This window comes from Saccopteryx bilineata, chromosome 10 (genome assembly GCF_036850765.1).
Source record: "Saccopteryx bilineata isolate mSacBil1 chromosome 10, mSacBil1_pri_phased_curated, whole genome shotgun sequence".
Classification (NCBI taxonomy): domain Eukaryota; kingdom Metazoa; phylum Chordata; class Mammalia; order Chiroptera; family Emballonuridae; genus Saccopteryx; species Saccopteryx bilineata.
In genome coordinates, this window is record NC_089499.1 from 52,519,716 (window position 1) to 52,531,775 (window position 12,060).

General features: G+C 41.6%; 1 pseudogene; it reads left to right on the forward strand.

Annotated features, from left to right (window-relative positions):
* Positions 1–11,276: 11,276 nt before the first annotated feature.
* Positions 11,277–11,385, forward strand: LOC136314765 (U2 spliceosomal RNA; annotated as a pseudogene).
* Positions 11,386–12,060: the final 675 nt, after the last annotated feature.

Sequence of the window (12,060 nt, forward strand, 5' to 3'; positions counted from 1 at the left end):
CCTGTGAAGGTGGTCCTGGGGCCAGCTTCTGTGGTAATCACTGGCTATGCTCTTGCCTATTTTTGAACTTCATATAAATGGCATACTATTGTATATGCTCATTTGTATCTGGCTTATTTTTACTTCTCAGTATAAGGATTGTCAATCCAGTCTATGTTGTGTGCATAGCCGTAACTGATTATTTGTCATTGTTGTAGAGTATTCCATTGTATGAATGTTTATTTACTCCATTGTTAATGAGCACATGGATTCTTTCCAGCAAATAATTCTGCCATGCGCATTCTTAAACACGTATTTTGTTGCACTTGGGTGTACATATCTTTTGAGTATCACCTAGGAGTTTATGTTCAACATGAGTAGATTGTGACAGGCTGTTTTCCAAAGTGATCGTACCAGTTCACATTCCCAGACCACCACAGGAGAGTTCTGTTGGTCGAATCTCAAACAATACTTGTTGTTACTAGCCTTTTTTTCTAAGGTTTCTTCCTGGAGTTTAACCTTGTTCCTTTGTTTGGAACATATTCCTCCATTTCTTCATTTTGCTTGACTTTCGTGTTGTTTTCTACACATCAGATGAAGCGTCCTTCTCATCCAGTCTTGAAGGATGGCCTTATGGAGAAGATAAAACTTAATAATGTTCCACCTTGCCCCAGCTCTTGCTTGTCTCTCCAACCTTTGTAATTGACCGGTTTTATTTGTAATAGCTCCCAGTAGTTGAGGGTGCCAAGACCAGAGGGGAGGATCTCAGTCAGCATGGAAATCCAGGCTGAGTGGAAGCCAGACCCTCAGGCAGTAGGGTTTGAAGTATGCAAATGCCTTCATATAATACTGTGGGACCAAAAGTGCAAGTCCCACTGTCCACTAGGGGTGACCACTGATTGGCAGTAGCGAACACTTGAACTCCAGACAAGGATACAAGCTTTTTTCTGGGGAATACATCTGAGGAGGCAGAGTGAGAGGGCACCGAGGGCATGTCCTGCCTATGTTCTCTGAGAACACTGTAGGAGCTTACATGTGCCCCAAACCCTCAGGCTGAAGCTGCAGGACAAATTGTCCTCTTTCACAGAAAGACTGGGGCATGTCTCAGTCGGCTGTCTGTGGAGCGCGCAGCAGGTGGCAGCCAGCCAAGAACCAACCAGCTCTCCATTGTTCCAGTCCCTGGGGGCCCAGGGAGGCAAGCTGTCCTGACCCCAGAGCCAGGTCATGGAAAGGTGTTTCCTGGGTATCATTTATAAAATCAGGGACAACAGATGTGTGCAAATGCTGCCCTCTGGGGGATTCTGGCACCTGAAGCATGGCAGAGGGACAGTGTGAGGATGGCACCCGTGGAGAAAAAAAATCCAGACTGAAAAAAGAATTGTGCTGACAACTTTAGCAAGATAGAGGAGGAGCATGAAAATATCACCCACCAGCACCTTTGTCCCAGAGAGTATTTCCACAGGTTCCTGCCCCTCTGGCTGAGGCTTTGAGATGAGCCAATGAGTCTCTTTAACATAAAGTCTGGGCACTTTTCAAATAGCTCCTTGCCAGCTGGACTCTGGGGAGAGTGAGTGTGCACACAGGCCCTTGAAGAGGCTTTTCTCAGTTCTGCACAGGGGCTTCTGGACGTGAGCCCTACTGGTTTCAAAGCCAAATGTTTGGTGTTCATCTGTCCAGTGAAAGTCTTAATAGTTAGGGTGCCTCATGGAGAAGGGGCTGGTGTGTGGGGTCCCTCCTGACTGTGGGTCACAGCCTCTGGGGTGGGGTTTCTGGCGAGACTGTGTTCTGGCCTTTCCCGCTCGCTTTCCTGTGGGCCTTCTCGTATTCGCCCCATGCGAAGGAGCGGCTCAACTGGTCTTCAGATATTTTTCTGAGGAAATTTTTGCCTATGTTGTAGATTGGTGTATCCAAGGGAGGTGAGTACAGGATCGTTCTATGTCACATCTCGGACATTTGCCATTCTAGAGAGCATGTACCTTACTGTGATTTTTGTTTGTATTTACTGATGACTCATGAGATTGATCAGATTTTCACAGGTTTACTGGACATTTGACCTATTTTATTGGTCAAATGCTTACTTCTTTTTGTCTTTTTCAGTTTTTCTATTTCACTTGCCTTTCCCTTATTGGTGTGTAGTGGTTCTTTAAGTGTTATTTGTTTTGCTATTGTTATTTATATTAAGACATATAAATTTGGCCTTTGTCCCTTTCTGGCACAGAGCTCCTAAAACTCTTGAAATTTCAAATTTCTTAAGAGATGAGTGCATTTTTTTGTTTTTTTGGTGTGACAAAGACAGAGAAAGACAGAGAGAGGGACCGATAGGGATGGAAAGACAGGAAGGGAGAGAGATGAGAAGCATCAATTCTTTGTTGCAGCACCTTAGTTGTTCATTGATTGCTTTCTCATATGTGCCTTGACCGGGGGTGGGGGTGGGGGGCTACAGCAGATGGAGTGACCCCTTGCTCAAGCCAGTGACCTTGGGCTCAAGCTAGTGAACCTTGCTCAAACCAGATGAGCCTGCACTCAAGCTGGCGACCTTGGGGTTTCGAACCTGGGTCCTCCGTGTTTCAGTTCAGTGCTCTATTCACTGCACCACTGCCTGGTCATGCTATTTTTTTTTTAATCTTAAAAAAGCGCCTTTGAACCATACCTAAGCATGGGGACTGGTTTCCAGGTGACCCAACTTTGTCATTAGAGGGTTGGAACTTTAGGTTCCTTAGAGGGGAGATGAGCTGAAGGTTGAATCAATTGTAAATGGCTTATGGTTTAATCAGTCATACCTGTGTAACAAAGCTACCATAAAACCCCGAAAGGACAAGGTTTGAGCTTCCTTGTTGCTGAGCACATTGGGGTAGGTGCCGGGAGGGTGGTGTGCCTGGAGACAGCACAGATGCTCTGCCCTGTCTCCCTATACCTTGCCCAATGTCAGGGGTCGGGAACTTTTTGGCTGAGAGAGCCATGAACACCACATATTTTAAAATGTAATTCCTTGAGAGCCATACAATGACCTGTGTATGTTATGCATTATCCAATAAAAATTTGGTGTTGTCCTGGAGGACAGCTGTGATTGGCTCCAGCCACCTGCAACCATGAACATGAGCGGTAGGAAATGAATGGATTGTAATACATGAGAATGTTTTATATTTTTACCGTTATTATTATTATTATTTTTGTATTTTTCTGAAGCTGGAAACGGGGAGAGACAGACTCCCGCATGCGCCCGACCGGGATCCACCCGGCATGCCCACCAGGGGCAATGCTCTGCCCACCAGGGGGCAATGCTCTGCCCCTCCGGGGCATCGCTCTGCCACGACCAGAGCCACTCTAGCGCCTGGGGCAGAGGCCAAGGAGCCATCCCCAGCACCCGGGCCATCTTTGCTCCAATGGAGCCTCGGCTGCGGGAGGGAAAGAGAGAGACAGAGAGGAAGGAGGGGGGAAGCAAATGGGCGCTTCTCCTATGTGCCCTGGCCGGGAATCGAACCCGGGTCCCCCCGCACGCCAGGCCGACGCTCTACCGCTGAGCCAACCGGCCAGGGCCCATTATTATTTTTTTTATTAAAGATTTGTCTGCAAGCCAGATGCAGCCATCAAAAGAGCCACATCTGGCTCGCGAGCCATAGGTTCCTGACCCCTGCCCTATGTTGTCCCTGAGCTATATCCTTTTGTAATTGTGAATAAAAAGGGCCCATGTACTAAAGCTGACAAGTGCCAGGGAGGCCTGCTTGGCGGGCCTTACAAACTCAGAGACCTGAAGTAACTACATAGGATGGTCTAAAATTAAAACTCTAGCTAAAAGCGAGCCATGGTGGGTAGTCATGTCCTAGGCCAGTATATTTCTGGACAAAAGTCAACCTTTGCTTTAACTGAGCCTGTGTACTGTCTTTATGCATCTACCATTCCATACCTTTGGAATGTCAGAGTTATCCCCCTTTTCCAGACTCCCTGAGGCACTGCCTCTCACCAGAACAGGAGACCACAGGCCTCCTCACTGTTAGCTGGCTCTCCTGGATACCATCTGTATGTGCTGTAGGGATTTATTGTTAACTGTCCTGTAACCACCAATATAAAAAAAGTATTTTGTTTCTTTCTTTTACTTTTTATCCATTCCCAGAGATTTCTCCACTTTGCTTTCTCCCACCTCTCTAATCTATCACTAATGAGTTTCATGGAACCCTCCTAGCCCCTCCTCCTTTGATTGTATGTACAAAATAATGCGCAAAATTGCCGTTCTCTGGAGCATTTTCTCAATTCATTGAGATTTTGTTTTCTGACAAATGTCAATTTGGCTCAAAAAACTCATAGAAATTCTTCCACACTTGGACGTTTCTTACGTCGATATAATAAACCAGTGATCTAGCAAGTAAAATGTTTCCAGGGTTCTGTGAGTTGTTGTAGTGAATTAATCAAAGCTGAGGAGGAGGTCCTGGGGACTTCTGATTTATAGCCAGTCAGTCAGAGCACAGGCTTGCTTGTGACTTGCATCTCAAGCAGGTGGGGCAGTCTTATGGGACTGAACCCTTAGCCTGTAGAATCTGATGCTGTCTCAGCTACATAGTGTCAGAACTGAGTTGAATTGTAGGACACCTAGGTGCTATCACAGAATTGCGTGGTGGTATGGAAATACCACACAAAGAAATTGATTTCAGACACATTTATGGTTGGTTTCATGGCCTTTGTTAGTTATCTAAGTGAAAATTTCTTTCCTACCCCAAGCTTATCTTTCCCTCTCTTAATGGTGTGTTTTTGTATGCATTTATGAGCTGCTTCTTTTGTTCAACATTATGTTGTGAGATTTTATTTGTGTTGGTAGCTGTGATTTGTTCATTTCATGGCTGCAAAGTATTTCATTGTCCTTACTTCTAAATATAGTCCACTTGTAATTTTTTTTCCAGAATGCTAATTGCTTTTTTTTGGATTTTTATTTAAACACTTTTTATATGCTGAAGTCATATATATATATATAGTTTACTGTATTGTGTTCCAAAATCTTTATTGTTTTGTCTTTCTCATTTATATCAGGAATTAGCAAATTATGGCAGGAAAATCTGGCCTGTCATCTGATTTTGTTAATCAAGTTTTATTGGAACACAGTCACAGTCATTTATTTTCCTGTTGTCTATGTCTGCCTTGATGGTACAACAGCAGAACTGAGTAGTTGCAGCAGGGACAATAAAACCTGTAAGCTTGAAATATTTACTACTCAGCTCTTTACAGAAAATAATTGTTGACTCTTGATTTAGTCCCACAACGTATTTGGTCAGTCATATTTTTATATGACCAAACGGGCTTTTCACCTCCAGTGAAAATCCTTCTTTCTTTGCACAAACATTTATTTGGTGATTGCTACGTGTGAGGCCTTTTTGAAGGTAGGCATTATGATACAGAGAAGAGAAACATGCTGTGAGCCCTGTAGGATTTCACAGTTTGGTGGCACTGTCCTCGCATGAGCTTTGCCGTACTAGCAGAGCCACGTTAACTCAAAACTATTTATTGGACAGAACATGAAGGTACCACATGTTATATCAAGGATAAGAAACTCATAGATTAACTCATTCCTTTTAGTGCTCATGGAGTTGACTGTCTAGTAGTGAGAGGTGAGCAGATGACACCATGATCAGGCAACACTTGACATCGCAGGTGCTCACAGGTGTGGCTGGATGACATAAGGGCTGTGTGGACCCAGAGGAGTGAGAAAAATATCATTTTTGGCTCATGAAATATGACCAGGACAAGTGGTAAAGAGAATCCTGCTTCTAATATTATTTGTAAAAATTCTGTAAAGTCACCCTTTCCTTGTTCTCAGCAAGCCCCATCACATACCCTGCTCTGTGGGATATTAACTCTGGTCATGGTATTCATTAAATTAGTCATCCTGATCATTATAGGAGCTCAGAAATAACTACTAATCAGCCCGAGTAGAGAGCTAATCCCAGGATTCATTGAAATGCATCTAAGATACGGTTGTTAATTCTGCATACACACTTAAAGGAAATATATATAAAAAAGAAGTTATGTATTTCCTTAGGACTCTTGCTAACTACCCTTATATGGCATCAGAATGGTATTTCCACATTCTCTTCTACTGTTTTAAAACTACTTATGAATCTAGATGGTAAGGTATTGAAATCTCTCTACACAGGGGTTCCCCCCTCAGTAGATTTCATTGTCAAAAGACAGGGATGGAAGAGGCACTTGTCACACTATAATCACACACAAAAAATGCTAATGAAATCAGCTTATTTAAAAAAAAATAGATGGGTGAGCATAAAATGGGTTATGCCAATCCAATAATTATTTAATGATCAAAGCTAGTTCCCCCCACACACACACACACATTTGATAAGAATACCCCACACACAGTCGTGAAGCCCAAGTTGAAATGTAAATAACTCTTTGCTTTATTAAGAGCTCTTATTTTCTGGACTCCTGCTGCAATCCCTAATACTCTATTCTGGATTTCTATCTTCTTAGTGTTTTGACAGTTTTGCTTTCAAATAACCAGATGATTATTTTATTTGCTTTTATTTATTTTTTTGACTAAATGATCCAATGCAACTGGTTTTCTCTTTCCAGACTTTCCCATTCCTCATTAAGCAAGTAGTCACCTGAGATTTCTATTTCTTTTTCTGAAGGTCCCTGGGTTGAGACAATGCTCAACTAGAAAGAAAGTGACACCATTTTCATTTATCCATTGAGTTGTTAGAATGGTGACTAATTCACATTATTTGAACCTCAATCCACCATGTTCAATCCTCTTAACCCATGTAATATTTTTAGATTGACTTCCTATTGGAAAAGTGCTCCAATGAGTAACATGGAATTCCATTTTTCTTTTTCTTTTTAGGTATAGAATTGTGCGATGGGAAGCATGCTAACATTGACTGAATGCCACTGTGTGCCAATGATTGAGCTAAAAGTATTTAGGGTAGATTGGCAAACTTTTTCTGCTAAGAGAATAAAAAGTAAAAATTTATGTCTTGTCACAGCTATTCAACTTTGTCTTTGTAGTATGAAAACAGCTATAAACAGCATTTAAATGAACGGCACTGCTATGTTGCAATAACATGCTGTTTAATGAAACAGGCAGTGAGCTGGACTTTATATATTATAGTTTCAAGGCTACACTTGGCAACGCCCTGATTTTGAGTGTCGGAGCTGGAAAGGTTTTGAATTGTCCTCCATAGCGCAGGCTATTTCAAACCATAGCTCTTAGATTTCCAGGGTATTCCCATGATAAATGGGCCTCAGCCCTACCTCTTCTCTTCAATTACAACAGGGGACTGACTCTTTCATCCCCTTATGTTATGGGTTTTGCATAAGATTTCACTTGAGCAATAGGTTTCTTAACTAAATTTTACAACTTTTGGAAAACCCCAATTCTGATCTAACTTTATTTTACAATTGAAGAATTAAGGCTATTATTAAGCTGTGGACCCCCCCCCCCCCACTGTTGGCCCCAACAACACAAACAACACAGTTAGTTATTGTCAGAGCTGGGACTCCTACTCAGCACTGGTGACTCTCAGACCCTTGCTGCTGACTGCGCTGTGCTGCCTCCCTGCCACCAACATTCCCATCAGAGGAAAGACTAGCTTTTATTTCTTGTACTTTTTTTTAAAAACAGCCACTTCTCAGCATGAGTAATTTTTGAATAGAATTCACAGTTTCATTAGATTACATAACCTGTTTCCGGAGTGGGGGAGAGCCCCAACAATTCTGGGGAGTGCCTTGCAGAACAGATTTTGAATCTCTGCTCTGCGATTTTGTCCGTGTGAAGGCCCACACAATCACACCCACACCTGAGATGGTGGTCAAGGTCAGTCACGTCATGTTCCAGGAGCTGGTGATGGCTGGTGTTCATTTTATATCATTTGTCTGCTTGATAGAGACCCACCAGCATGAAGCTTCCCGAAAAATTCTGCTTCAACTACAAGATTGCATTTTAAATTAAATTAAAAATCTGTGGTACTTTTGGCCTTGATGGAAGAAATTGGACTGCATTTGTCCAGTTGCACAGCAGGGGAAACCTGAAAGCTGGAGGGCAGAGATCTGATAGTTTTACATGCCGGGCACTCCACCACTTGGAGCCTGGAGTCCAACTTCGGGGGAGGTCTGATGGGGTGGAGGCATCAGTTACTCACCCTACACTGTCTCCCACAGGAACCCCCTTGGTTGCCACCCTGGAATCCATTATGGAAATTTTATTAAACCTGTTAACAAGGGGAAAGTCCAAACTAACTTTCAACTTGTATCTCTTCTACTGAATAGAGCTTAATGAAACTGCAAACAAAGATCATTTCAGAAAAGAAATAGAAGTGTTTGACTCAGTTAAAGCAAGAGTTCTTCCTAGACTCTAGCTTATCTCTGTACATACAGTTGATTTTAGAGAGAGGATGGGAGATAAATAACATGGTAGAAGATTCTATTCCAGACAACCAATTTTAAACATCCTTCCTGTTGTAAAAGACCATTGGTTTATAGTTGTAAATTTAGAATCTTTTTACTGCTTTATTCTTTGGCATACAGAATATGGTGTTTTCTGCATCATCTGCTATTGGGTTTTGTTGTTTTGGATATGAAGCATCACTTTGCATCTTTCTCTTAGGTGACTACATGTGACACAAGATATAAAAGCTGTCTCGATGAAGTTCTATGTGTGTGTGTGTGTGTGTGTGTGTGTCTTTGTGTATTTTCTCAGAGAAGTAGCATTCAGTGAAATAAGCAGTGTTTTTATTTTCTTTTGATAGATCCTTTTTTATACTTTATTTGTTTTAAGAAAACAACATCATCATTTACGTGGGAGTAAGGATAGGGTTTTTGAAAGGAAGTTTAAACATTTTCCTGATGGCTTTTGTATATGGCCTGTTGTTATTTTTATACCAAATTTAATTATAAAAGAACTATAACTGCATAACAGAAAGTACTGAAAGCAGAGAGAAAACATCACCTATATGTCTAGATGGCATAAAAAATAAGTTTGGCTATTTTCATTTCCTTCTGGCTTTAGGTCTCGTAGTTATGAGTTCAGGAATCCAGAGGACTTGATGAACCAGGTATATCCCCCCCCCCCCCAAACTGGAAGACTGACATATCTCAAAGTGAGTAGATAACTATGAATTTAAGAAGCTGAGAAGAGAAGAAAGGCCATCTAATTTGAGGGATAGGGGAACAAATGGACAAGCCAGGATGCAGAACAGAGCAAATTGCCTCAGTTTGGCAAACTGACAAAGGTTTCATAAAGCTGGAACATGGGGTCCCTGGAGAGGAGTCATAGGAGTTGATATTGGAAGGGGAGTTTTGAATCAGAGTGTGAAGGGCCTGAGGAGTTGAGGCCCTTCCTGTTAGGCTGGGAGCGGATTGAAGCTCCCATCAGAAGGGTCTGTTGGAGCCCCCACTCCTTGAGTCCATTGAGAAGGAGGTAGACCAGCCAAGGGGCAGTATCAAAGAAAGATGTCTCTTTCCCTCTCCTTTCTCTGCATCTCACCACCATTCATGAAGAAAGCAAGAATGTGAAAGAAACTGCAGGTGCTGCCCACTCTCCTCCTCTCCAGGATCTTACGTCGCCGTTGTAGCTGGTGTTGGGGTGGGAAGGGGGAGAGGCTACTGGGAACTGCATAGGAAGTTGATGCTTTGAAACAAACACAACTGAGCCTAAAGAGTCAATCTGAGACTGTTTTACTAATCAAAGCCAATTAACAGTTTTCACGGTCAGACTAACATGCTTCTTCCCAGAGAGCAACAGGAATTCTACTGAGGGGAGTTGGCGGTACTTCCTGGAAAAGATAAATCCAGTTCACATGTATACTTCAATGAATGGAGATGCCTTCCTTCATAGATTATAGTGCACACTAAGTAAGCAAATGGAAAAATGATTTATATAAAAGGATAATTGTTGAGATTTCTGTAATCTCAGAAGATAACTGTTTCTAGGGACTAAGTGAAGATTTTTGAAAATCAAGATAATATAGTTACTTATTATACAGAAAATCTTCTGCATTTTGTCCAATTTTATAATGTAATAATGTCATTTTTTTTTTCAGGAACTTAATAATTAAAAAAAAAGAAACATTCTGTCCCCAATGAGTTGAAATGAATGTTTTTAGTCATTAGTTTTTCCTTTTATAACTGCTAAGGATGCCTCTATAGGCCCACCCCCCCTTCCCTCAACCTGATGAATAATATTTCAAGTACATTTCTCTGTGGAAAAACTCCTTTAATAGTTGCAATCTATCAAGATGTTCTTTTGAGATTATTACTAAGAAGCATTGTTGATTAATCAAAAAATAAAGGGAAATAGGGAGAACAAAAAGGACACAGTGTAAATGAAACATTGTTGGATTCAGGATTCAATAGTTACATAAGAGCGATGCCAGGAGAGAAGCTTCCATGGGGAGGGCCCACTTGTTTCATACCACGTCCCCAGAGAACCTGGTCCAATTGCCCAAGGGGGTTGTCTATGCATAATCTGCACTTTATTAACTTTTAAGGAAGAGAATGAAGTAGAGGGGTAGAAAGAGATAGAGATAGGAAAAAGGTGATTCAGTACGTGGTATTTATTTTTTGCAGAAGAGGAGGTAGGTAGAGATTTATTTATTCAGAACACACACATGTGTGGAGAACTCATTTTTAAAAAACATAAACACACAAAGGAAATTATTTTTATCACTGCTACTCATAAAAATACCAACATCCGTTGTCATAAATAGAAGATTGACATTAATGCATTTTAATATATATGTAGTTATTAGGAGGAAAATAGCCTAGGTTCTGCCTAAAATCGCCTCTAGTGTCAGCTGTGTGGTCTAATTGCTGCGAGAGAACTCGCTTTGTTAGCTGCCACAATGCCGCTTAGAAAAAACAGTATTAATCTCGATTCTTTTGTCAGCTAATTTTGAACGAAAGCATTAAGTGCAAAGTTAGACTCATCAATCACAACACAGGAAATTTTACTGACATCCATTATGAACTCCACAGTTGATTAGCTCCCTTGATTAAATAGTGGTGCCGCTGATGGGAAAACAGGAGACAAGCCTGCCACTCTCAGTGAGAATTCTCAGCTCAGAGTCCCCGTGGAGTTAAGAAGAGAGAGGTGGGAAATTAGAAGACCAGAAAGTAGGCTGCTCCATAGTAATGTGGTACTGTCCGAAACCTCACTCCAACGCGGGGCACCAGAGATACTGCTCAGTTTCTTTTATACTTATACATACCCTGGGAGATTTTGGACTCTTCCTTTTCTTTTCCTTTTTTGGGGGGGAGGGTTGGTGTCATGTTAGTGGTGGGGAATAACCTGAGCTGTCATCGCTTCTCGGCCTTTTGGCTAAGATCAAGTGTAGTATCTGTTCTTATCAGTTTAACCTGAGCTGTCATGAGAAAGGTAAGGCCCTAAATTCAGAAGTAAAAACCACAGCACGTGCTGTGAATGATACCTGAATGGCTGACATGAGCCAAATGCCACCTTTTTGGACAGCCGCATAGAAAAATGTAGAAATGTTCTGCCATGGATTTTTTTTTTTAAAGAGCAATTTTCCTGAGGGATTGAAAAAACAGTAGACAAAGTGATAACATTTTGATTGTAGGCCCCACTCAGAAAGGTATTGTGGAACTTTATGCATAACAAAGTTAGGAAAAAAAGCTGCCACTTTCATCTTGATCTGCATCCTTTTTTTTTTCTTTTTAACATGTTAAAACTTAGGTTTGCAGAAATTGTTATGTTTCCTTGGCAGCTAATATACTTGCTTTGAGACAGTAGCTCTTAATTAATAATGTTACTTTCTTGATTCAGCCTCACCCTCAAAACACTGAACTAGATGTGGCTAGGTCTTCGCCCGCACCTTCGGTCTTCCACCCCATGAGGGCGCTGGTGTCCGCTGTGAGGTTGCTCCTCTCTTCTCACCCCTCAGCACTCTTTGGTACCTTGCTCATGTCATAGCTCCATCAATTTTGTCCTCAAGTTATTAATACGATAGTTTTCAAAGATTTTTGAGTTTAGCACTTTGCATTTCATAGATTAATTGAACATTCGGTAAATGGGATGAATGGATGCATGGATAGGGAGGTGGATGGAGGAGTGAATAAATAATG